The following is a 27,765-nucleotide window of genomic DNA, read 5'->3' as shown; positions in this document are numbered from 1 at the left end:
CAAAAGAAAGTAAGAAAGTTACCACTGTTGGTTTGTTGTTAACGTTGGTCCTAATCTTCTGATGGGGATAGGCGTCTGACTCAACTTACGGTGCAGATGCACCTCGGGACCCCGAGCAAGTCCCGAGGTGTGCACATCGGTGGTACGTACATATGAAGTTTAAAGCGGAGACTTGCCCTGTTTGCACTTAACTTAGTCTGGTTTTTACACAAATTTGCTAAGTGCTTTACATCGCCCACTGCATCCCTGCTCTTGCAGCCATGATTCGTTGTGACCGGGCCAAGCTCTGGAGCGACGCTACAATGTTCATGTTGCCCTGGTACCTGGCTGCCTGTGACATGGCCGCTCTGTGCAGTGCCTCAGCCACTGCCCGCAGAGAGTGCCCAGACTGTGGACATCTTGACCCATGGATAAACCTTGGTAGCACAGTGGTTAGCACTGTTGCTTCACAGTGCCAGGTTCCCAGGTTCGATTCCTGCTTGGGTGACTGTCTGTGCAGAGTCTACACGTTCTCACCATGTCTGCGTGGGTTTCCTCCGGGTGCTCCGGTTTCTTCCCACAAGTCCCGAAAGACATGCTTGTTAGGTGAAATTGGACATTCTGAATTCTCCCTCAGTGTACCCGAACAGGCGCCCGAGTGTGGCGACTAGGGGCTTTTCACAGTAACTTCATTGCAGTGTTAATGTAAGCCTACTTGTGACAATAATAAAGATTATTATTATTATTATAAACCTCCGCACCCAAGGCCTCCACCACGGACGCCACTCGTGCGTTGTTGGCTTGGGTGCCACGCAGGGTTGGCACCGCCTCCTGTTCCTGCAGATGGTTGGACTCCGCCAACTGCACCGGCAGGCACTGGATGGTTGCTGACACTTCCTCCTGTCGTCCCCGGCCCTGCATCTCCAACATCGATGGGACTGTCCTTTCCAGAAGCTTGAGACCCGCCTGGGTGCCCGGGGTTGTGCCGCCCTCCGACCGTCCGCCCCTTCGGGGGTTTCTACCTCCACCTGATGTACACAGCAGCATGTGTGGTGAGTGCACCAGATAGTGCTCCAGGAGCCTCTTCACTAAGGTGCCCAGCTGAGGTGAGTGTCTCTGGGGTGGTGATAGCAGTGCCGAGAAGTCATTGTTGCCCCTGGACATGTGCTCCGGGATGTTGTGGGGTTGCATCGGGTGGCGGGGGGGGGGGGGGGGGGGGTGTCACCGTCACCAGCAGGACCCACATCATCACCAGGTGAGCCGCTGAATGCGGCCGGGGGACCCCAGATGGACCCGCCTCGTCGCCGGGTGATCATGCAACACAAAAGACAAGATGCATGGTTAGGTCGCGGGTCGGGGTGATGTGGCATAACTGTCATAGGGCCATCGCAATGCATCGGAAGCTCACTTGCATCTCTGATGCTACCCTCTGCTCTGCGATGGTGCTGGGCCGCAGGTCTGGCGGGCTCTCTCCGGTCTTTTCTCTCTCCCTGTAATTGTGGGCCACCTTCTCTTGCGGGAACAGATAATGCACAGTGTGAAACACTCGGCTGTGGGCAGCACAGGGGACCCTATTGGTGTTGGCATGTGGTGCAGGGTATGGTCCGGGCAGATTGCTAGCTGGTGGGGTTGATCGCCTTGGGAGGGGGAGAGTGGGGGGAGGGGGTGGCGCTATTGTTGTGTGGCACGGGGTGGGGTGCCAAGGGCATGGGGTGGTGGTAACTCACCCTAGCTGGCCTGGGGGTTTCCCAACCTCACCCAGTGCTGCCTGGTGGGGGCCGCATCGAAGTGTGGGGGGGGGGGGTAATGGGGGGGGGGGGGTGAGTGTGGGGGGGGGGTTTGTGCCGAGGCACAGGGGTGGTGGTGACTCACCCTGGCCACCCTGAGGAGGTTGTGCAACTTCTTACTGCACTGCTGCCCGGTCCTGGCGATGGAGCTCACAGCCACTGCCACCTGCGCCCAGGCCCGGTTGACATGGGCGAGTGGCAGCCTCCTTCCCAGCCAAGGAACAGGGTCTCCTCCCTCCCCTCCATTACATCCAGAAGCATCTCCAGCTCGGCATCCACGAACCTCAGTCCACTCTTTGGGGTGGCATCTTCTTGGCTGGAATGAGAGGGTGTGGGGAGTGGAGTGCTTATATGCGGCTGCAGCTTGTCAGGCTCTTGGGTGCCAATCCCGACCCCAGCGAGTCACAAGCCGGCATGTGTTGGAATCGCACTAGTTCCACGTGGCGCAGGTGCTGACCCATGAACATATCCTGAACTGTTCTGGGCCCGGCGTCGCTATCTGGGCCATAGAACACTCTGATTCAGTCCTGGCGTTCGGACTTGGTCTCTGATATGGAGAATTCCGCCCGATGTGAGGGGAGATGGGAGAGAAAGGAGATACTGATGCAGACTCAGAGCTACATCAGGAAAGGGCTGGGAAATATTTGGCTTGGTGGACAAGAGGAACTGAGCCAAGAAGTAGAGTCAGCTGAAACAATTGTCTGAATCAGTGGCAAAGAAGTTAGTAAGCTCCAGGAACATGTTAGAAATTAAATTGGAAAGTGTAGGAGAGAGGGGTTCTAAGGTTGGTAATGAAGTTGCAGATTGTTTTCTCCTCAGGATCATGACAGAGTAGTGGATGATTATGACTTAGGACAGTAAAGCACAGTAGTGCTTGATGACAATAGTTTATATCTGTAATTTTGATAACCAAATGCTGACCTAGCTAGCGATGTCCACATCCTATGCATGAATTTTAAAAAACAATTTCAATTCTGTTCCCTTGTGAAGGTACCAACTACATTTTAACCAATAATAAATCAAACGAGCCTCATAACTCTACTACTGGTACTGCAGTACTTATCAGCCCAAATCCAAGGGAGGCAGTGGCATAGTGGTATTGTCACTGGACTAATAATCCAGAGACCCAGAATCATGCTCTGGTGACCTGGTTTTGAATCCCGCCATGGAAGGTGGTGAAATTTGGATTCAGTAAAATTCTGGAAATAAAAATCTAAAGGTGACCATGAAATCATTGTCGGTTGTCATAAAAACCCATCTGGTTCGCTCATGTCCTTTAGGGAAGGAAATCTGTCAGCCTTACCTGGTCTGGCCTATATGTGACTGCAGATCCACAGCAGTCTTAAATGCCCTCAGGAATGGGCAATAAATGCTGACCCAGCCAGCGAAGCCCATATTCCATGAATGAATTTTTGAAAAATGACACTGCAAAGACGGGTGTACAGTGATGGGAGAATTCCTGGACGCGACCTGGATGAACTGAGCAGCAGAGGACTGCTCTGTGGATGGTCTGCCTCTGGGCTCCAGCAGTGTGTCCAAAGTTTAAAAATAAAGATTAAAACGTAAAACATCTCTCCAACTCTCAGCCCTCAAGCCTAATCGATGTCATCTAATGTTTCCCGTCCACTCATCACCCCTCATATCTTCCGTGCAACCTATACCCCTCACCCACTCTCTAGAGCCCTTTAAAACTCCTATGACAACCTATGTCCCTCCACCCACCCCATGCCCTTTATAGCCCCTATGGCAACTTTATGCCTAATCATGCTCCCTCACACACCACTCTTTGCCAAACATGCCAGCTCACCGAATATAATAATAATAATCACATTTTGTCACAAGTAGGCTTCAATGAAGTGACTGTGAAAAGCCCCTAGTCGCCACATTCCGGCGCCTGTTTGGGGAGGCCGGTACGGGAATTGAACCCGCGCTGCTGGCCTTGTTCTGCATTACAAGCCAGCTGTTTGGCCCACTGTTTAGGCCCCTACCTAATATCCACCATGGGCAGACCTCAGGATCCATGTAGAGATGTGATAAACTAAACTTTTCAGTGCCTATTGCAGACTTTACTGTTCTGAAAAAAACAGTCATTCATAAAAACCCAATAACTACATTTACATTCCTTCAACTGAATAAACAAAAAGCAGTTCATTCTAGTGCACAATCACTTCAACAAGAATTGGAATTCACAGTTACACATCAAATAATCTATTGCCAGTTGTAGCTGTCAATCAACTGAAATAGCAGGCACCAGGATGGTTGTGAAATCAGCCATGCAGCACTAACCCATGAATGTAAACCCTCAGGCTTATATCAAGAGATAGAGTAAAATAACAAACAATCTTTATTTAACTCTCCAGATATGTTTTCAAAGATTTAAAGGGAAGGACTTTGAAAATTATTTGACAACATGAAAGCTCCCTTTGACAGCTATTTATAACCGTTTTAACATGTCCCTTTAACAGGTGCTTCTGACAGTTTTTATGGTTTGTTTTGCAGGTCTGTTGATATTTCCAATGAGCTTTGATGGTAATGCATTTTGTAAGCACATTTATGCCTACTTTTAACAATTCGTCAGGGCACCAGGGAATTACAGGCCAGTCAGTTGAACCTCAGTGATGTGGAAACTATTGGAAGCAATTCTGAGACAGAATTAATTTGTATTTGGAGAGGCAGAGATTAATCAAGAACAGTCAGCATGGTTTTGTTAAGGGGAGATCGTGTCTAATCAAACCAGGTGTGTACATGTGGGAAATGCATTTGATGTAGTCTACTTGGACTTCAGCAAGGCTTTTAGCAGCGGCATAGAGTTGAAGTGCAGGGAGGTTATGCTGGAACTGTGTAAAAAGTTGGTTAGGCCTCAGCTAGAGTTTTGTGTGCAATTCTGGAATCCAAATTATCGGAGGTATGTGATAGTATTGGTAAGGAGGCAGAGGAGATTTACCAGAATGTTGCCTGGGCTGGAGAGTTTTAGCTATGAAGAGAGATTGGATAGACTTGGATTGTTTTCCTGGAGCAGATGAGATTGAGGGGGGACATGATTGAGATGCATGAAATTATGAGAGGCATAGATTGAGTAGACAGGAAGAAACTTTTCCCCTTGGTGGAGGGGTCAATGATCAGGGGTCATAGATTTAAGGGAAGGGGCAGAAGATTTAGAGAGGATGTGAGGAAACAATTTTTATCCAGAGGGTGGTGGGAGTTTGGAACTTGCTGCCTGAGGGCATGCAAGGCTATAGGCCAAGTCCTGGAAAATGGGATTAGAATGGTTAGGTGGTTGTGTTTGACTGGCGCAGACGCGATGGGCTGTAGGGCGTTTTCTGTGCTGTATGATTCTATGACTCTATGACTGGACCTCTACGAAGGAACGCTATACATCCGCAAAGATGTTCCGGACCAGATCCAGGGGGTACCTTACCACTCCCAAGAGATACCCTAGATATACAAACAAATCCAAAGTTCAGACCTGTTCTCATCTGGTGTAATCTGCACACCCCTGGCTACCAAAACCTCACTTCAGTGGGGGCAGATGATAATTTGAATGGCCAGCAGGCCACTAAGTGGCCTAAAATGCGCATGTGCTTCATGTTCCCCATTTCTGTCCTCACAAAAATGGAAGTGCCGTGCTGGGGGCAGAATTTATGATTCTCTGCCACTTCTTCCATTTTCAAGAGGCTCTCCGTAGTGGCGAAAATCTGGGTTGTAAATGTTGTAGCTTTGAGCCAAGGAGTTATTCCTTCTATTATCTGATTTTTGGCAGTGTTTCCATCATCATATTCTTTCGTTCTCGGTCTCCTTGTCTTTTTCCTCACATTCTAACTTTCATACATCCTTTTGTCTTTCTGCACATTTATGTCCTATCTATTGCCGTGCATTTTACTTGTGAATTATCTTTTTGGTTTGTCCACCTCATCTATTTTATTCTGTTTCTTCACTTCATGATCTTGATTTTATTCTCTACATTCTTTACCTCCACTTGCATCCCTCCTTACCCAAGTCTACATTAAAACTTGCATGAAGGAGAGAGCATTGAGGGAGAACTAGGGAATAGGGACAGTGTGGCTCTGAGGCAGAGCAGACAGGGAGAAGTTGCTGAACACAGCGGGTCTGGTGGCCTGAAGTGCATATGTTTTAATGCAAGAAGTATTACGGGTAAGGCAGATGAACTTAGAGCTTGGATTAGTACTTGGAACTATGATGTTGTTGCCATTACAGAGACCTGGTTGAGGGAAGGGCAAGATTGGCAGCTAAACGTTCCAGGATTTAGATGTTTCAGGTGGGATAGAAGGGGATGTAAAAGGGGTGGCGGAGTTGCGCTACTGGTTAGGGAGAAAATCACAGCTGTACTACGGGAGAACACCTCAGAGGGCAGTGAGGCTATGTGGGTAGAGATCAGGAATAAGAAGGGTGCAGTCACAATGTTGGGGGTTTACCACAGGCCTCCCAACAGCCAGCGGGAGATAGAGGAGCAGATAGGTAGACAGATGTTGGAAAAGAGTAAAAACAACAGGGTTGTGGTGATGGGAGACTTCAACTTCCCCAATATTGACTGGAACTCACTTAGTGCCAGGGGCTTAGACTGGGCAGAGTTTGTAAGGAGCATCCAGGAGGGCTTCTCAAAACAATATGTAGACAGTCCAACTAGGGAAGGGGCTGTACTGGACCTGGTATTGGGGAATGAGCCCGGCCAGGTGGTAGAAGTTTCAGTAGGGGAGCATTTCGGGAACAGTGACCACAATTCAGTAAGTTTTAAAGTGCTGGTGGACAAGGATAAGAGTGGTCCTAGGATGAATGTGCTAAATTGGGGGAAGGCTAATTATAACAATATTAGGCGGGAACTGAAGAACCTAGATTGGGGGAGGATATTTGAGGGCAAATCAACATCTGACATGTGGGAGGCTTTCAAGTGTCAGTTGAAAGGAATTCAGGACCGGCATGTTCCTGTGAGGAAGAAGGATAAATATGGCAATTTTCGGGAACCTTGGATAACGAGAAATATTGTAGGCCTCGTCAAAAAGAAAAAGGAGGCATTTGTCAGGGCTAAAAGGCTGGGAACAGACGAAGCCTGTGTGGAATATAAGGAAAGTAGGAAGGAATTTAAGCAAGGAGTCAGGAGGGCTAGAAGGGGTCACGAAAAGTCATTGGCAAATAGGGTTAAGGAAAATCCCAAGGCTTTTTACATGTACATAAAAAGCAAGAGGGTAGCCAGGGAAAGGGTTGGCCCACTGAAGGATAGGCAAGGGAATCTATGTGTGGAGCCAGAGGAAATGGGCGAGGTACTAAATGAATACTTTGCATCAGTATTCACCAAAGAGAAGGAATTGGTAGATGTTGAGTCTGGAGAAGGGTGTGTAGATAGCCTGGGTCACATTGAAATCCAAAAAGACGAGGTGTTGGGCGTCTTAAAAAATATTAAGGTCGATAAGTCCCCAGGGCCTGATGGGATCTACCCCAGAATACTAAAGGCGGCTGGAGAGGAAATTGCTGAGGCCTTGACAGAAATCTTTGGATTCTCACTGTCTTCAGGTGATGTCCCGGAGGACTGGAGAATAGCCAATGTTGTTCCTCTGTTTAAGAAGGGTAGCAAGGATAATCCAGTGAACTACAGGCCGGTGAGCCTTACTTCAGTGGTAGGGAAATTACTGGAGAGAATTCTTCGAGACAGGATCTACTCCCATTTGGAAGCAAATGGACGTATTAGTGAGAGGCAGCATGGTTTTGTGAAGGGGAGGTCGTGTCTCACTAACTTGATCGAGTTTTTCGAGGAGGTCACAAAGATGATTGATGCAGGTAGGGCAGTGGATGTTGTCTATATGGACTTCAGACAAGGTCCCTCATGGTAGACTAGTACAAAAGGTGAAGTCACACGGGATCAGGGGTGAGCTGGCAAGGTGGATACAGAACTGGCTCGGTCATAGAAGGCAGAGAGTAGCAATGGAAGGATGCTTTTCTAATTGGAGGGCTGTGACCAGTGGTATTCCGCAGGGATCAGTGCTGGGACCTTTGCTCTTTGTAGTATATATAAATGATTTGGAGGAAAATGTAACTGGTCTGATTAGTAAGTTTGCAGACAACACAAAGGTTGGTGGAATTGCGGATAGCGATGAGGACTGTCAGAGGATACAGCAGGATTTAGATTGTTTGGAGACTTGGGCGGAGAGATGGCAGATGGAGTCTAATCCGGACAAATGTGAGGTAATGCATTTTGGAAGGTCTCATGCAGGTAGGGAATATACAGTGAATGGTAGAACCCTCAAGAGTATTGAAAGTCAGAGAGATCTAGGAGTACAGGTCCACAGGTCACTGAAAGGGGCAACACAGGTGGAGAAGGTAGTCAAGAAGGCATACGGCATGCTTGCCTTCATTGGCCGGGGCATTGAGTATAAGAATTGGCAAGTCATGTTGCAGCTGTATAGAACCTTAGTTAGGCCACACTTGGAGTATAGTGTTCAATTCTGGTCGCCACACTACCAGAAGGATGTGGAGGCTTTAGAGAGGGTGCAGAAGAGATTTACCAGAATGTTGCCTGGTATGGAGGGCATTAGCTATGAGGAGCGGTTGAATAAACTCGGTTTATTCTCACTGGAAAGACAGAGGTTGAGGGGCGACCTGATCGAGGTCTACAAAATTATGAGGGGCATAGACAGAGTGGATAGTCAGAGGCTTTTCCCCAGGGTAGAGGGGTCAATTACTTGGGGGCATAGGTTTAAGGTGAGAGGGGCAAGGTTTAGAGTAGATGTACGAGGCAAGTTTTTTACGCAGAGGGTAGTGGGTGCCTGGAACCTGCTACCGGAGGAGGTGGTGGAAGCAGGGACGATAGTGACATTTAAGGGGCATCTTGACAAATACATGAATAGGATGGGAATAGAGGGATACAGGGAATAGACCCAGGAAGTGTAGAAGATTTGTAGTTTAGTCGGGCAGCATGGCCGGCACGGGCTTGGAGGGCCGAATGGCCTGTTCCTGTGCTGTACTTTTCTTTGTTCTTTGTTCTTGTTCTTATAAAACAAAAACTATTTTTGTAATGCATTGTTGCGCTGAAAAGCCACAGCAGGCATTACTCATGGGAGATGTTTGGTGCATCAATGTTCTGGTCATAACTCTTACAGAATATAGTGAGAGCCCTATTGTTCGTTGCTCAGGGGTCAGGCAGAGATTGCTTTGATGAAATGTGAAGCCAGACCTGCCCCATACTATTTTAATGGGTCAACGTTAAAAGTTCATTCTTGAATTTTGTCTCCATGAATGTCGCCTTTTTATAAGTTGAGGAATATAATCTGTTGCGAACAGTTGAGTAGTATTTTCTTGTCCACAAATCCCCACTACACCCAGGCGTATAATATGAAATTTAATGTTTCAATTATTAACCATTTTGTTTGTGTAGTTTACCCGACACCCATCTTTGGCCAACTGGTGTTTGTGTCCATAGCATAGCATGTCAAAATTGTAACATTTTAAATCAAGGCTTCTTATTTTGCAATTTTGTAATTGTGGTAGCTCCTTTGAAGTATTACAGCATTTTTATTTACACAGCATGAGACTTTGATCTAATTGTAACTATGATGATGAATTACAATAACTGTATTAATTAGATCTTAATTAATGGACTTACTTTTGTGTGGTAATTCTTTAAAGACCCATTAATATGACTTCCGGGTGCGGCTATGCAGAGCGAGGTCGCATATTCAGTAGCTCCCGCTTGGAACGGACGTTTGGGCTCTTTTACAGGGCCCCCACGGCATTTGTTTGACATTTCCCGGTGTGGCAAGAGGACTGCAACACTCCCCTGGCGGTGTCCCCCAGGAATGTTATGTCTTTTGGCTACCAGACCCGGCAGAAACAGTAAAAGATTTGGCTGCAACAGGATAAACAGGGCCTCTTCCAGCATGCAGGCGGGGGAAGGGCAAGCTTAAAGCTGCAATCTGACTTGACTCTATCAAAGGTGAATTCTAGCAGCAGAGGGAACAACTGTGAAAAGATCTACCAAGGCCGTTGAAGAAGCAGGGACGAGGCTTCCGGTGGCGGCCATGGAGGAGTAGGTCGCGCATTCGGCAGCTCCCGTCTGGAACGGACTCCCAGACCTTTTTCAGGAGTTTCCATAGATGTTTTGGGGCAGACTGGTGAAGCGAACACTGCCAAAAGGATTCCCTCTCGACTTCCGGTTGCGGCAATGCGGAGCTAAGCCGCACGATTCGGCAGCTCCCGCTACCACGGACTTTCGGGCTCGTTAGAGGAGCCCCAACGGAACTTATTTTTAAAAAATTTGACGCAGCCAGTGGGGAAGGGAAGAGTGAGGTCCCCCTCCAACTTCTATGAAACGGACCAGAAGTGTAACGGCCAAAGGAACGGCACTGGAGCAGCGGGAGAAGCAAGGGGAACAAAACAAAATGGCGGCGGCCAGGGACAAAGGGGAGCTGCAGGAGTTCATCAAGCGCTGCTTCGAGGAGCAGCGCGAGGAGATGCGCAAGGAGATGTTGCCGCCTATGCTTTCGGCAATTGAAGGACTCTGGATCACCCAGAAGGCCCACGAAGCTAAGATCCAGGAGTTACAGAAAAGAGTCAGTCAGAACGAGGATGAGCTCGTGGGCCTGGCGGTGAGAGTGGAGCAGAACGAGGCGCTACACAAGAGGTGGGCGGGAAAACTCGAAGACCTGGAGAACAGGTCGAGGAGAAAGAATCTGCGAATCCTGGGTCTCCCTGAGGGAGTGGAGGGGGCTGATGCTGGGGCATACGCGAGCATGATGCTCGAGGCGATGATGGGCACGAAGGCCCCTTCGAGGCCGCTGGAGTGGGACGGGGCACATCGGGTGCTGGCGAAGAAGCCCCAGGCAAATGAACCGCCAAGGGCGATGGTGGTGAGGTTCCACCAGTTCACGGACAGAGAGTGGGTCCTGAGATGGGCCAAGAAGGAGCGGAGCAGTAAGTGGGACAATGCAGAGATCTGAATATACCCGGACTGGAGCACGGAGGTTGCAAAGCGGAGAGCGGGTTTCAACCGGGCCAAAGCGGCGTTGTACCGGAAAGAAGTGAAATTCGGAATGCTGCAGCCAGCGTGACTGTGGGTCACATACAAGGGCCAACACTATTACTTCGAAACGACTGAAGAGGCGTGGACCTTTGTACAAGCTGAAAAGTTGGACTCTAACTGAGGGTTTGTGAGGGTGGGGGGGATGTTTTGGGGTTTGATGTGTGATGCTTGTTGTATACAGGGGGTCAATCACGCGCAGGAAATGTTACATGGGCTGGGGAAGAGAGACAAGGCCGCGACAGGAGCTGCGCCAGAGGGGGCAGAGCGGGCTTTGGAAAGGCGGGAAGGGGAACGAAGGAATGCATATGGATTGGGAGACTCCCACGCGGGGAGGTCAATGGGACGGCGGGGGAAACCGGGGTCAGCAGGCGTCAGCTGACTTACGGGAGTGACATGGGGGGAGCAAAAAAGCTAGACAGGGGTCTAGCGGGGGGGGCGGGGAGGGGGGGAAGGGGGGGGAAAAAGGGTTGCTGCTGCACTGGCCGAAAAGGAATGGGACACAGAAGAAGTGGTCGGGACGGGGATCCCCCCTCTGGGGGACTGGAGGGTGAGGGAGGCGTGGACACGGGACTGGCCCAGAAAAGGGGATGGCTAGTCGGCGGGGCATGGGGGGGGGGGGGGGTGAGAGCCCCTCCAATCCGGCTGATAACGTGGAATGTGAGGGGCCTGAATGGGCCGGTGAAGAGGGCTCGAGTGCTCGTGCACTTAAAGGGACTGAAGGCGGACGTGGCCATGCTCCAAGAGACACACCTGAAGGTGGCGGACCAGGTCAGGCTAAGAAAGGGATGGGTAGGACAGGTATTCCACTCGGGACTGGACGCGAAGAATAGAGGAGTGGCAATATTGGTGGGAAAGCGGGTGTCATTTGAGGCCAAGACTATTGTGGCGGACAATGGAGGGAGATATGTAATGGTGAGCGGTAGGCTGCAAGGGACGTGGGTGGTGTTGGTAAACGTATACGCCCCGAACTGGGATGATGCAGGATTCATGAAGCGCATGTTGGGGCGCATTCCGGACCTGGAGATAGGAGGCCTGATAATGGGAGGGGACTTCAATACAGTGTTGGATCCAGCCCTGGACTGTTCCAAATCAAGGACTGGAAAGAGGCCGGCGGCGGCCAAGGTACTTAGGGGGTTTATGGATCAGATGGGGGGAGTGGACCCATGGCGGTTTGTAAGGCAGCAGGCCAGGGCATTTTCTTTCTTCTCCCATGTACACAAAGCCTACTCCCGGATAGACTTCTTTGTTCTGGGTAGGGCGCTCATCCCGAGGGTGGATGGGACGGAGTATTCGGCTATAGCCATTTCAGACCATGCCCGCACTGGGTGGAACTGGAGCTGGGATAGGAGAGGGACCAACGCCCGTTGTGGCGGCTGGATGTGGGACTGCTGGCGGACGAGGTGGTGTGTGGGAAGGTGACGGGGTGTATCGAAAGGTACTTGGAGGCCAACGACAACGGGGAGGTGCGGGTGGGGGTGGTATGGGAGGCGTTGAAGGCGATGATCAGGGGAGAGCTAATTTCCATTAGGGCTCATAGGGAGAAGACAGAGGGTATGGAAAGGGAGAGGTTGGTGGGAGAGATTTTGAGAGTGGACAGGAGATGAGCAGAGGCCCCGGAGGAAAGATTACTTGGGGAAAGACGACGGCTCCAGACGGAGTTTGACCTGTTGACCACAGGGAAGGCGGAGGCACAGTGGAGGAAGGCGCAGGGGGCGACCTACGAGTATGGGGAAAAGGCTAGTCGGATGCTGGCACACCAGCTCCGTAAGAGGACGGCAGCAAGGGAAATAGGGGGAGTCAAAGAGGGAAGGGGAGCCACGGTTCGGAGTGCGACGAAAATAAACGAGGTATTCAATGCCTTTATGAAGAGCTGTACAGATCCCAGCCCCCAGCGGGGGAAGAGGGGATGAGACGATTCCTAGATCAGCTGAGATTCCCGAGGGTGGAGGAGCAAGAGGTGGCTGGTTTGGGGGCACCAATTGGGTTGGAGGAGCTGAGCAAGGGTTTGGGGAGCATGCAGGCGGGGAAGGCCCCGGGACCGGATGGATTCCCGGTGGAGTTCTACAGGAAGTATGCAGACCTGTTGGCCCAGCTACTGGTGAGGACCTTTAATGAGGCAAGAGAGGAGGGGACCCTGCTCCCGACAATATGGGAAGCGACAATTTCTTTGATCCTAAAGCGGGACAAGGACCCACTGCAATGTGGATCGTACAGGCCGATCTCGCTCCTCAATGTGGATGCAAAGTTGCTGGCAAAAGTGCTGGCCACGAGGATCGAGGACTGTGTCCCAGGGGTAATCCACGAGGACCAGACGGGATTTGTAAAGGGCAGGCAACTAAACACCAATGTGCGGCGGCTCTTAAACGTGATAATGATGCCATCGGAGGAGGGAGAGGCGGAGATAGTGGCAGCTATGGACGCGGAGAAGGCCTTTGACCGAGTAGAGTGGGAGTACCTCTGGGAGGTGCTGCGTAGGTTTGGGTTCGGGGTAGGGTTTATCAGTTGGGTTAAGCTCCTTTACAGAGCCCCGATGGCGAGTGTAGTGATGAACCGGCGGAGGTTGGAGTACTTTCGACAGTCCCGAGGGACGTGGCAGGAGTGCCCCCTGTCCCCCCCTGTTGTTCGCATTGGCGATCGAACCATTGACCATGTCATTGAGGGAGTCTAATAAATGGAGGGGGGTGGTTCGAGGGGGAGAAGAGCATCGGGTGTCGCTATATGCGGATGACCTGTTGCTGTACATGGCGGATCCAATGGAGGGGATGGTGGAGGTCATGCAGACTCTAAGGGAGTTTGGGGAGTTTTCGGGCTATAAGCTCAATGAAGGGAAGAGTGAGCTCTTTGTATTACAGGCGGGGAACCAAGAAAGAGGGATAGGGGACCTACCGCTGAGGAGGGCGGAGGGGAGCTTTCGGTATCTGGGGATCCAGATAGCCAGGAGTTGGGGGACCCTACATAAACTGAATCTGACGAGGTTGGTGGAGCAAATGGAGGAGGATTTCAAAAGATGGGACATGTTACCGCTCTCGCTGGCGGGTAGAGTGCAGTCGGTCAAAATGGTGGTCCTTCCGACGTTTCTGTTTGTGTTTCAGTGCCTTCCCATCGTGATCACTAAGGCCTTTTTTAAGAGAGTAGGCAGGAGTATTATGGGGTTTGTGTGGGCGAATAAGACCCCGAGAGTAAGGAGAGGGTTCCTGGAACGCAGTAGGGACCGAGGAGGGTTGGCACTGCCAAACCTGGGGAGCTACTACTGGGCAGCAAATGTGGCGATGATCCGCAAGTGGGTTATGGAGGGAGAGGGGGCCGCATGGAAGAGGATGGAGATGGCGTCCTGTAAAGGAACGAGCCTGGGGGCGTTGGTGACGGCACCGCTGTCGCTCTCGCCGACAAAGTATACCACGAGCCCGGTAGTGGCGGCAACGCTAAGGATCTGGGGCCAGTGGAGACGGCACCGGGGTGCAATGGGAGCATCGGTGTGGTCCCCGATCAGGGGTAACCACCGGTTTGTCCCGGGGAAGATGGACGGGGGGTTCCAGAGCTGGCTTCGGGCGGGGATTGGAAGAATGGGGGACCTGTTCATCGACGGGACGTTTGCGAGCATAGGGGCACTGGAGGAGAAGTTAGAGTTACCCCGGGAAATGCCTTTAGATATATGCAGGTGAGGGCTTTTGTGAGGCGACAGGTGAGGGAATTCCCGTTGCTCCCGGCACAAGAAGTTCAAGATAGGGTGATCTCGGGTGTATGGGTCGGGGAGGGCAAGGTGTCGGAAATACACTAGGAGTTGAAAGAAGAGGGGGAAGCACTGGTAGAAGAGTTGGAGGGTAAATGGGAGGAGGAGCTGGGGGAGGAGATCGAGGAAGGTCTGTGGGCTGATGCCCTAGGTAAGGTTAATTCCTCCTCCTCGTGTGCCAGGCTGAGCCTGATACAATTTAAGGTGGTCCACAGAGCGCACTTGACGGGGGCGAGGATGAGTAGGTTCTTTGGGGTAGAGGACAGATGTGGAAGGTGCTCACGGAGCCCGGCGAACCATGTCCATATGTTTTGGTCATGCCCGGCACTGGAGGGGTTCTGGAGAGAAGTGGCGTGAGCAATATCTCAGGTGGTGAAAGTCCGGGTCAAGCCAAGCTGGGGGCTAGCAATATTTGGAGTAGTGGACAAACCGGGAGTGCAGGAGGCGAACGAGGCCGGCATTCTGGCCTTTGCGTACCTAGTAGCCCGGCGAAGGATCTTGCTAATGTGGAAGGAGGCGAAGCCCCCCAGCCAGGAGGCCTGAATAAATGATATGGCTGGGTTCATAAAGCTGGAGAGGATTAAGTTCGACTTGAGAGGGTCTGCGCAGGGGTTCTACAGGCGGTGGCAACCGTTCCTAGACTATCTCGCGGAGCGTTAGAGGAAGGTCGGTCAGCAGCAGCAGCAACCTTGGGGGGGGGGGGGGATAGGGGGGACTGCCTGGGAGGGTGGATGAGTAAGAGATAACATGAAGGGTTGGGGAACTGGCACGTACGGGTGAGGGCCAGTGTACAAAGCTGTGTAAATATATCATTTTGCCATGTATATATCTTGCTCTGCGCGATTTCTCATTTTTTTTTGTTACGGGAGGGGGGGGGGTTATTGTTTGTAAGGGAGAAAAATTGTGTTAAAAAACTTTAATAAATATATATTTTTTAAAAAGACCCATTAATATTAACAGACATCCGCGTTTATTGCATTTAGTTTAACTGAAGGTGAGTTGCTCGAATCAGAGTAAAATCAGAATGAAATGGTTTCCACAGAAACATAGCCAGCACGAGTGATTTTAATTGGACATCCAAGAACGGAACCGGCGAGTGCAATTCCTCCCAGCATTGGACGTGGATGGTTTGGTCAACTTTGAGAAACATGATTTGCCTTTAACAAAGCTCCGCCGACTTTCAATTATTAGCCCATATTTTTCAAGTGCAAATCAATCTTGCCCTGGACCATTGTCTCTAAATGTTTTTCCATCGCTAGTGCATTAAGCTGATTGATGGAATTTCCTTGCCTGCTTTTTTGAGCAGGGATACAATAGTTATAATCATCCAATCCTCTGGCACCACACCCATGGCTAAAGAATATTCAAAGATTGTGGCCAGAACTACCTTAATATTCATTCTTCCCTCATTATCTGGGATGCATCTTGTTATGTCATATGTCTGCATGCTTTGTAATGTAAAGGTGCTTGGCAGAGCGAAGGTTAACATGGGAATGGATAATAATACCTCATGGTATGATGCACAGAGTCACATGGTACTCAGTATTCCCGCAAGGATGAACAGGAGGTGGAGGTGCTTTATTGGTTGAAGATGGTAGCTAGGCTGTATTAAGAAATGATATTGGCACTAAGGGCCAAAACGTTGAATCGATCTGGGTGAAAATAAGAAAACAAGGGAAAATACGTCTTGGCAAGGGTAATTTACAGGCCCCACAGTACTTCCAAAAGTGGGGCATAATATAAACCAAGAAATAATGAGGGCTTCTGAGAAAGGCCCAACAGTAATCATAGATGATTTAGACATGTATATTGACTGGATTAATCTAATTAGCAAGGGTAGCCTCAAGGGAGATTTCATAGATGTATGAAGGATTATTTCTTAGAGCAATATGTTCTGGAGCCAACCAGGGAGCAGGCTATTTTAGATTTAGTATTATGAAAGGGTTGATAAATAGTCATAGAATCCTAGAATTTACAATGCAGAAGGAGGTCATTCAGCCCATCGAGTCTGCACCGGCCCTTGGAATGAGCACCCTACATAAGCCCAGGCTTCCACCCTATCCCAGTAACCCGACCTAACCTTTTGGACACGAAGGGGCAATTTAGCATGGCCAATCCACCTAACCGGCACATCTGTGGACACCCAGAGGAAACCCATGCGGATATAGGGAGAAAGTTTAAACTCCACACAGTCACCCGAGGCCGGAATTGAACCTCGGACCCTAGCGCTGTGAGGCAGCAGTGCTAACCACTGTGCCACCATGTCATTAAGGATCTTCTTGGAAGAAGTGATCACAGCATGCTAGAGTTTTAAATTCGGATTGAGCGAGAGAAGAGAGTGCTATACTAGAGTTTTAGCGTTGGGCAAAGGTAATTATACAGGCCTGAGGAAAGAGTTAGCCCAAGTAGACTGGGCACAAATAATTGAGGGTAGGACAGTTGAGGAACAAATGTGAATGTTCAGGTAGATATTAAACACCTCTCAATTAGAGTATATTTCTGAGAGGAAGAGAAATTGTAAAAGGGAGAAAAACTTTCCATGGCTAAGTAAGGAAATCAAGGAAGACATAAAGACAAAAACTAGAGCATACCATACTGCAAAAGCTGGTGGTAAACTGGAGGATTGGGAGAACGTAAGGCGATTAAAAATAAAATCAAAAGGGCAAAGATGAACTACGAAGGGAAACTAACAGGAAACATAAACACTGATACCAAAAGCTTCTATACGTATATAACGAGGAAGCGAATAGCTAAAGTAAATGTTGGCCCTTTAGAGGACGATACTGGTGAGGTAATAATGTGGAAGAGATGACAGAGGCACTGAACCAATATTTTGCCTCTGTCTTCACGGAGAGGATAATAAATTTCCAAAACCTGCAGTTAATGCAGAGGAACTTGATGCAATAACCATCATTAGGGAGGTGGTACTGAATAAACTAATGGGATTAAAAGCAGATAAGTCTCCGGGACTTGATGGCCTGCACCCTAAGTGAGGTGAGGTGAGGTTAAGTGAGGTGGCAGCAGAGACAGTGGCTGCATTATGATATTTCAGAATTCCCTGATTCTGGAAAGTTCCCAATGGATTGGAAACACGCTAATGTGATGTCCCTATTCAAAAACAGTACGAAGTCTTACAACACCAGGTTAAAGTCCAACAGGTTTGTTTCGATGTCACTAGCTTTCGGAGCGCTGCTCCTTCCTCAGGTGAATGAAGAGGTCCTATTCAAAAAGGAAGAGAGGCAAAAAGTTGGAACTATAGACTTGTTAGCTTGACCTCTGTGGTGGAGAAGTTGCTGGAATCAATCATTAAGGAGGAGATGACTGAAAATATTGGAAAGACAAAACTCAATCCCCCATTGTCAGCATGGTTTTATGAAGGGTAAGTCATGCTTGACAAACTTATTTCAGTTCTTTGAGGACGTAACCAGCATGGTGGATAATGGTGAGCCTGTTTATTTGATATCTCTAGACTTCCAGAAATTTGTCGTATAAAAGACTAATCCAGAAGGTTAGATCGCAAGGGTTTGCGGGTAGAGTACAAGTTGGATTGAGGATTGGTTGACTGACAGAAAGCAGAGGGTCAGGATAAATGGGCCCTTCTCTGGCTGGTGAACTGTAATTAGCAGGGTGCTGCAGGGGGTCAGCCCTCGGACCTCAACTGGCTACAAGCAGGCAGTGAAGGGGAGATAAAGATTTTACAGATGGATATATGTAAGCAAAGAGATTGAGCTAAAATTTGCCAGATGGAGTTGAATATGGATAAGTGTGAGGTTATCCATTTTGGCCGAAAAAAATAATTGCAAATTATTATCTAAATGGAAAGCAGATTCAAAATGCGTCAGGGCAGAGGGATCTGGGTTCCTTTGTTCATGAATCGAAGAAAGTCAGTATGCAGGTACAGCATGTAATTAAAAAGGCAAATGGAGAAATTCCGGTGGCAGCCATGGAGTGAGTGGGTGCACACAGGGCAGCTCTAGCTCAAAGGCGTTGGTTTGGGCATTTTCTACCCGTTTGCGGGGTAGTTCTGATAGAAGCGTGGTGCGGAAGGTTTAGAAGGAGAGGTTATCACCAAGATTGACATGTCTACTGGCTACCAGATCCGGCAAGAAACAGCTAAAGACCTGGCTAAGACATTGGAGGGGACCTGTGGTGCAGAAACAATTTTGAGAATGGCGAATGGGGAAGGGCCGCCGTCAGCGGGAAAGCCGCAGATGGAGCAGTTGATGGTATTCATCAAGGAGGAATTTCACCAGCAAATGAAGGAGATGCTTGGCGACTGGTCGAAGGCGATTGAAGGAGCTGGAGCACGTCTGCGAGGGTCGTTGGACTGGTTAGAGAAGTGCCTCGATGCGCAAGGAGCAATAATCCGTGAGGTGGAGAAGGTGGTGTCCGACCAGAGCGATCGGATTGTGTCTTCGGAGGTGGGAATCGTGGGGGATCTGTGCAAGTCGCTATGGGTAAAGGTGGAGGAACAGGAGAACAGGTCCGGGTGGCAGAACGCCCTGATTGTGGGTCTGCCAGATGGTGTGGAAGGAATGAGCGCCACAAAGGAATGAGCGCCACGAATGCTGGCAGGGCTGGTCGAGAAGGAGCCGTACCCAGCGAGATTTTGGGTTACGTTAGATGGCCGGGTGTAATACTTTGAGACGTCAGAAGAGGCAAATGACTTTATAAGAGACCATAAACTAGGGGTGACTTGAGAGCTGGTGTGAGATGGATGAGCTGAATCCACAAAGATTTGGTGTTATGGCTGTTTGTGTTGCTGGATGGTTGGAATTTTTTTCAAGGAATTGTAAGTTTGTATGAGGTGATCATTCCCTCCTCCCTCTCCCTGCCTTTTGTTGTGTTTTTCTTTTTGGGAGGAGGTGATTTGTGATTTTGAGTGCTTTTCTTTAATGGGAAGGGATGTGTTTGGGGCCCTTTGGCTAGTTGGATATTCAGTTGGGTAAGGGGCCAATTGGACAGGCTGAGGAGTGACCAGTGGGTGGAGGGGTGCGTGGTGAGCCTCCGAGCGGGAGTTGCCACGATAGCAAGTACTGCTGGTGAACAGAGGTGAGGTGGGGAGGAGGTCATAATAGCTGGCCGGGGTGTGGGGGGGGTTAGGGTTAGGGTTAGGGGGGGGGGGCGGAATTGCGATGTGGCAGATATGGAGGCTGTGTGTGGTCATGGGGGAGGTGTGGCATCTTGGATGGGCCTGGCTTAGGGTGGTATTAAGTGAGGTAGAACTGGTGGAGGATAATAGCAGCTGGTAGTGCGGGAGGGGTCAGCTTCTGGTAGGAATCGTGCTGTGGAATGTCCGGGGGCTAAATGGGTCGGTTAAGAGGTCCCGGATTCTTGCGCACCTGAGGAGTTTGAAAGCGGAGATGATTTTTCTGCAGGAGACGTACCTCCAGGTGAAGGATCAGGTTAGGTTGAGGCAGGGGTGGACGGGACAAGTATTTCTCTCGGGGTTTAATTTCACGTGAATGTATGGGAATGGTTGATCCGTGAAGGCTCAGAAATCGGGTGGGAAGGGAGTACTTCTTCTCGCGCTTGTACAAGGTGTACTCTAGAATTGATTTCTTTGTGGGGAGTCAGGTGGTGGGGGCGCAATATGCGGGAATTGTGATTTTGGATCATGCGCCACATTGGCTGGAGGTGAGGCTTAGCAAGGGGCGGGTTCAGAGGCCGGGATGGAGGCTAGATTCAGATCTCCTGGCAGATGAGGGGTTTCATGAAAAGGTGAGCAATTGAGGATTACGTGGAGCTTAATCAGAATGAGGAGGTGTTGGTGGCCACTTTCTGGTAGGCGTTGAAGGCGGTGGTTTGAGGGGAGATGATCTTGTTCAAGGCGCACAGGGACAGAAGACGGAGGGAGGAGCATGGACGATTGCTGGACGAGGTAGTCGAGGTGGACAGGAGATACTCAAGGGTTTTCACGAAGGAGCTGTTGGTGGAGAGGAAGAGGTTGCAGCGCCATTTTGATAGGTTGATGACAGGGAAGGCGGTGGGCCAGGTATGGAGGTGAGGGGTTGCAGGGTACGAGAACGGAGAGAAGACGAGCTGTATGCTGGCCCACCAGGGGTGGATTCTGAGGATCAAACGGGTTTTGTAAAGGGCCTGGTGGCAAGTGTATGTATGAATGAGATGAGTTCACCAAGATTTTGACTGCAAAGGGGAACGAGGCAGGGGTGTCCGCTGTCGCCGCTGTTGTTCGTTCTGGTGATTGAGCCCTTGGCGATGGCCCTTCGGGGGGTCCGTGGAGTGGCAGGAGATTGTGAGGGGGTGCAGGGAGCTCCTATTGTTTGTGTCGTACCCGCTGTAGAGTATGGGTAGGATCATGGGACTATTGGAGAGGTTTGGGGACTTCTCCAAGTATAAGCTACATGTTGGAAGAGTGAGGTGTTTCCAGTGAATGCGGCGGGGTGGGGGGCCAATTTGGAGGTGTTGCCATTTAAGGTAGCTCGGGAGAGGTTTAGGTATTTGGGGATTCAGGTGATGTGAGAATGGGCTACGATGCACGGGTGGAATTTGACAATGTTAGTGGAGGAGGTTAAGGGGGATTTTAAGAGGTGGGATAGTTTGCAACTGATATTAGCAGGGATGGTGCAGGTTGTAAAGACGGTTCCTCCTTGTTTTCCAAACCCTCCTGATCTTTCTCCCTGAGGCCTTCTTCTGGAGTTAGGAGACAGTGATCTCGGAGTTCATATGGGCAGAGAAGGTGCCAAGGATAAAAAGAGCTCTGCAGAAGCAGACAGAAAGGGAAGTCGGTGCTCCCGAACTCCTGCAATATTATTGGGTAGTAAATGTGGAGAAGGTGAGACGATGGTGGGGAGTGGAATTGGTCAAGATAAAGGAGGAGTTCTGTAGGGGGTCTAGTCTGAGGGCCATGGTGATGGCCCCGCTGCCGTTAACTCCGGGGAAGTATACGTGCAGCCCGGTGGTGCAGTCGACGGTCAGGGTATGGAATCAGCAATGGAGACATTTTAAGTTGGAAGTGATTTCGGTGTTGACGCTACTGTGTGGGTACCACAGTTCAAACCTGGGGAGATGGATGCGATGTATTGGAAATGGAGGGAGGCAGTGCTGGAGGGGGACTTGTGCTTGGAATGGAGGTTTGCAGGTCTGGATGAGTTACGGAAGTGGTTTGAATTACGAGGAGTAGTGAGTTTAGAAGTATGCAAGTGCGGGACTTTGCAAGGAAAGAATGGAGGGAGTTTCCCAGGTTGCCTGAGTACACTTTGTTGGAGCAACTGCTACTCCCAGATGAGTTGGGGAAGGGTAGGATTGGAGAAATATATGGGTGGTTGGGGGATCTGGGTGGGGCGCAGGTGGTGATGATCAAGAAAAAATGGGAGAGGTGCACGGGAGGCACAGCAAATCATGTCCACATGTTTTGGGCATGCCCAAAGAGAGTTTTGGCAGGGTTTTGCAAAGGCAATGTCCACGGTACTAAAAACACGGGTGGTGCCGAGTCCGGAGGTAGCGATCTTTGGAGCGTCGGAAGAGGCGGCAGTTCAGGGGGCGAAACAGGCTGACATCTTGGCCTTTGCCTCCCTGATAGCCCGGAGACGGATCTTGTTAATGTGGAGGGACTCGAAGCCCCCAAGTGTAGAGACCTGGATTAGTGACACGGCTGGGTTTCTCAGTCTCGAGAAAATAAAGTTCGCCTTAAGAGGGTCAATGTTAGGGTTCACCTGAAGGTGGCAGCCGTTCATCGATGTTCTCTGGGAAAATGAAAATGTCAGCAGATGCAATATTCCAAAGGGTGGGGGGAGCTCCGGACTGTTGTTTTATAGTTGGGATGGGTGAAGATTGGGATGGGGGTGGAAATGTTTATTATACCATGTTTATGTCATTGTTATTGTTATTATTATAAAAACTTGCAAATACCCTAACAAAAATATTTTTTAAAAAAGAATAAATGGGAGGAGGAGTTGGGGGGGGGGGGGTGGTGGGCAAACAGGCTGGCGACTGTGATGTGAGACGATGCGGAGGGTGAACACAACCTCCTGTGTGAGGATGAGCTTGATTCAGTTCAAGGTGGTGCATAGGGTACACATGACTCGGGAGAGGATGAGTGGGTACTTCCGGGGGATGCAAGAAGTGTGGGCGGGGGCCGGCAAATCATACGCATATGTTCCGGGATTGCGGAAGCTGGAGGGATACTGGGAGATGGTGTTTGGGACGCTATCTAAGATAGTGGGGGTGGAGGTCAAGCCAGACCCAATGGTGGCAATTTTTGGAGCTTCTGGAGGGGAAGGGAGCCGATGTTGTGGCCTTCACCTTGCTAATTACACGGCGAAGGATCCTGTTAAATTTGAGATCTGATATGCTGCTGGGGGTGGCCGCTTGGCTGGGAGACTTGTACGACTTTCTCCAGTTGGAGAAGATTAAGTTTGAGTTGAGGGGGTCAACAGAAGGCTTTGAGGTGCGCTGGGGGTTGTTCATGGTGCAGTTTGAGGAATTGTTTGTCGTGGGAGGTGGGCGGAGAGAGGGAGGGGATGAAAGGCGAAAAACTGTACAAACTGTGATCAGGGATTGTATGGCATGTGTATTTTATATGTTGCTGTTTTTACATTTTTGGAATAAAGTACATTAAAAATAAAGGCAAATGGAATGGTAATGTTCATTGCAAAAGAACTGGAGTATAAAAGTAGAGAAATGTTGTTGCAATTGTAAAGGGTGTTGGTAAGACCACATCTGGAGTATTGTGTCCAGTTTTGGTCTCCTTATTTGAGGAAGGATGTAATAATATAATAATAGTCGTTTATTGTCACAAGTAGGCTTTAATGAAGTTACTGTGAAAAGCCCCGAGTCGCCACATCGTCTGACGCCCGTTTGGGGAGGCCGGTACGTGAATTGAACCCGTTCTGCTGGCATTGTTCTGCTTTACAAGCCAGCTGTGGTGGCACTGGAAGCAGTTCAGAGGAGGTTCACCAGATTGATTAAAAGATGATGTCTGAGGAGAGATTAAACAGTTAGGGCATATATTTGCTGGAATTTAAAAGGATGAGAGGGGATCTGATTGAGGTATATAAAATACTAAAAGGGATTGATAAAGTAAAAGTAGACCAAATGTTCCTCCTTATGGGGCAATCTAAAACGAGAGGTCAGATATAGGTTGAGAGGCAGTAGATTTAGAACTGAGTTGAGGAGGAAGTACTTCTCACAGAGAGTGGTACATTTGTGGAACCTGCTGCCCGATAATGTGGTGGAGTCGGTTATTAAATGGTTTCAAGGCGTAGCTAGATATATTTCTATAATACAAAACTGGTTAAAGGGATATGGGAACAGGTAGGAGGGTGGATTTGAGACCAGGAAGAGATCAGCCATGACCTGATTGAATGGCGCAGCAGGCTCGAGGGGCTGAATTGCCTACTTCTCCTAATTTCTATGTTACTATGTAATGCCTCTTAGAGAACAGTTTGGAACAAAACTCTGCAAGAAGCTTACCTGTATGGAACAGCTCTCTGCATGATCATACTTTGGACTGTAAATCACTAAAAACTAACAATAAAAGGTAAATGCTTAAATATACAAGTCTCAAGCCCTCATCATCGAGACATCGCCGTGCACCATACTATGACATGGCTGGCACCAGTGAGATCTTATAAAATATATTGCAGCAAGATAGTACCATAAAATAGTGATCAGTGATTTAAAAGAAGGCATTTTAAACAATTAACTAAAATCAGCATCCCAAGCTATGGAAAACTAAAGCCAGACTAGAGAGATGTTCACCTAAGAAAAAAAAGTTGAGGAAAAAGTTGAAGCTTTACCAAAGAAAATAGCAGAAAAGTGAGTGACACAGGTTGTGAGACTGAGCAAAGAATTATAAAAAGGAAGCTATACTTACATTGAAGGGCAGGTGATGGTCCCACAGGCACAGTAGAATCTTAGAATCTCTACAGTGCAGAAGGAGGCCATTCGGCCCATCGGGTCTGCACCTGCCCTTCAAAAGGGCACTTTACCCATGTCCACTCCGCCCTATCCCTGTAACCCCAGAATCTAATATGCACATCCTTGGACACTAATTTATCATGGCTAATCCACTTAACCCACAATCTTTGGACTGTGAGAAAGAAAATGGAGTACCCAAGGGACCACGTCCAAACTCCACACAGGCAGCCACCCAAGGCCGAAATTGAACCAGGGTTCCTGGCGCTGTGAGGAAGCAGTAGATGGCAGAAACTGAAAGACAGCTGCAGTAAAAAAAACTTATGGCAGGTAGAGAAGAGGAAACCCCACCGAATAAAGGCTAGCAGAGGTAAATACAGAACACTGCAGAGATTAAGAGAAAGTGAACTTACTTTCAGTTGGGTAAAGGAAATATTTCCAGTCAAGAAAAAGAATTGCTGCTGTTAAATAATTTGACAGGAAAGACACTGTATGAAAACAAAGGTTTAAAAAAGGATCCCCTTAATGGTAAGCGTTGTGAAATTTTTAGTTTTAAAAGCATTCAAAACTAAAGGAAAATATCTTCAGACATTCTCATTTTAAGTACAGAGAGCAGAGTTAAGCTTCAAGCCCTGTATGGTACTGTGCAGAAGATGGAACACACTGTACCTTAATTGATACATTTGTTGCAAAATACACCTACAAAATCTATTTTTTTCAAAGATCTGCCCAGCAACAAGACCTCAGAAAAAAAAGTGGGAATCATAGAATCCCTACAGTACAGAAAGAGGCTGTCGTGTTATTCACCCTGGGGTAACAGGACTGCAACAAGATGCAGGTGAACGGTAAAGCATACACCAAACGTAGGCATTGGTTCAATACGATTTATTGAACTTCTGTAACAATGCACACAGCTGGCTGTGGGTTGACACTCTACTACTCTAAGTGTACTAACTCTAACTTACTAGACCAGGCTAGCCCTGATCCACGTGTAGAAGGTGCTGACTGATATATACACCCTGACTGTCACTACAGTTGTCACCAGTGGAAAGAGGCGGAGTGCTGATGCCTCGTGTGTTTTATAGTTGGAAGCCCCCCTCTGGTGTTCTGTCTGGTGATTGGTTGTGTTCTTTCCTGTATGTTGATTGGCTAACCTGGGTGTCTGTCACTGCCTGTTTTTACCTCATGATGTGCATAGGTGCATATTATGACAGAGGCCATTAGGCCCAGCGAGTCAGCACCAACATTTTGAAAGACCACCCTACCTAGGCCCTATCCCTGTCCTGTAACCTCACCCTCAGGGGTAATTTACCATGTTCAATCCACCTGACCTGCACTTCTTTGGACTGCGAGAGGAAACCGGAGTATCTAGAGGAAATCCATGCTGACCCGGGGAGAAAGTGAAAACTCCACTCCACAGTCATCCAAGATAGGAATCGAAACTGGGACACTGGTGCTGTGAAGCAACAGTGCTAACCACTGTACCACCGTGCAGATGCCAGCTGTATTCTAGAGACGACAGCCTGTGTTGAAAAAAAGTATCAGTCTTAAAGAGGCAACAAAATTTAAAGAGACAACTACAAGAAATACATTTACAAACAGAAAATTAGAAGAGACCCCAGAGAGAGGGCAACTCCCAATAAAGATCCATAAGGAACAGGAGACCCCAGAGAAGGGAACTCGACCCAGGAAGCAAGAAACCCCAAGGAGAGAACAACTCCATTGAGAGCCACAAAAGAGCTCAGACGGAAGGCACAAAATACTTCCAAGAGAGAACAACAGGAGATCCCAAAGGGAGGGCAACATGAAACTCCAGAGGGGGTGCAACCTGAGAATAAACAACTGAAAGAACAGTTGATTGCCCTTCAGGATCAAATGCAGAAGGAATACATGACCATTCAGCAACATGAAGAATTCAATACTGTCTTTAATAGCCAAATGGAAGCACAACAGCAGACACTCACAGTGACGATATTGAATTACATGAAAACCCAAGGTGCTACCATTCCTCCAAACATGACGGACCAAGATGTGGAGGAATTGTCAAGTCCCGAGACTGTCTGAATTTATGAATTTTCCGTTTTGTTTTCAGTGTTGTCTCTGGAGGGAAAAGCAGAGGGTAGCCTGCCAGCTACCTTGTCGAGTTTTCCCGCCGTACTTTTAAAAGCTTTGAGGAAAGAAAAGTGGAGACCCCAGCCCTCCAGCTGTTGCTAACTTTCTCCTTGGTTCAATAGCTCTGTTTTATTACCTTTGCTCTCGAGTCGCCAGGCATCTTTATGATACTGCCACGAGGTTCAAGTCCGAGTAATGATCAATAACTCAATACACCGATTAGTAAGATTCAAATCAAAGCACATTTATTATACACAGTAATCGCTCATGCACAAACTCTACGTCTAAGCTACTTCTACAACTAACAGGCCTATACTTAACTTCGGACTGGCCCACCAGGTCAGGGGAACGAATGGCCTTTCAGTCGGGTTCTGAGTCTGCAGGATTCGAAGTTGGTACGGATTGGTAGCTAGGAGCGCCTATCTCGTAGCGAGCGTTGAATTAAGACTTACTTTGTTCGGCGGTCACTGCACTGGTCACGGTCAATGTTGGTTCGTGTTGCTGGGTGACCCGGGCAGGGTGAAGAGGGCTAAAGAGAGAGCGATTTGAACTTGGGGCTTAACTCTTATAGTCCCCAGGGGCTTCCCGCCTTTCGGGGCGGACCCTGTACTTGGTCCCAAGTGATTGGACTTTGTCCCAATCCCTTGGTTCGATTTCTCCAATACTGGAGCGGTTCCCTGATCGATGGGTGGTCTTGAGGTGCTCGTTCACCTCCTTTGTGTTGGCTCCTGCTGGCGCCGGGGAGTCTGGCTTTGCTTTGTGTGTCCCATATGTTACTTATTGTTCCCGGGGATTGCTCATCAGTATGCAGATGGCTGCTACATTGTTATGGTGATGGTCGCTGGTATCGACGTTGTCTGGCCTTTTGCAGAGTTTTAATACACAGCAAACCTGCACCTGGCGGTTTCTGTCTTGTTGGCTGACTTTCCCATCAGCCTTTGCCGTTCGCCATTTTAAATCGGGAGTTGGCCAATTTAGGTGGCTACACAGCAACCTCAGCCCTTGACAGATCTGGGCAGCCTTTTTAAAGGGTGACCTGATCCTAAAAAAACTAATTAAAAGAACCCCCCCCCCCCCACCCACATGGCCATGAAACACCTCTCCTCCCAGTCCCATCCTGAAGTTCCCCAGCAGAATCTCCCATTCCACAAGCAGTGCCCAGGCACTGCCAGAGTACTGCCTAAGCTAGGGGCTGGACGTACCTGTGTGCCCCCAACCGGTTCTGTTCGCTAGTTCCCCGTTTTTCGGAA

General features: G+C 49.0%; 1 protein-coding gene across 10 annotated transcripts in view; it reads left to right on the top strand.

The window, feature by feature from the left end:
* LOC140409050 (protein unc-13 homolog B-like) overlaps nucleotides 1-27,765 on the top strand; it is a 933,512-nt gene that overhangs the window by 504,503 nt on the left and 401,244 nt on the right. The gene's annotated exons all lie outside the window — the stretch shown is intronic.

The sequence above is a fragment of the Scyliorhinus torazame genome, chromosome 3, assembly GCF_047496885.1.
Source record: "Scyliorhinus torazame isolate Kashiwa2021f chromosome 3, sScyTor2.1, whole genome shotgun sequence".
NCBI lineage: Eukaryota > Metazoa > Chordata > Chondrichthyes > Carcharhiniformes > Scyliorhinidae > Scyliorhinus > Scyliorhinus torazame.
This window is presented reverse-complemented; position numbering and strand designations above follow the sequence as displayed.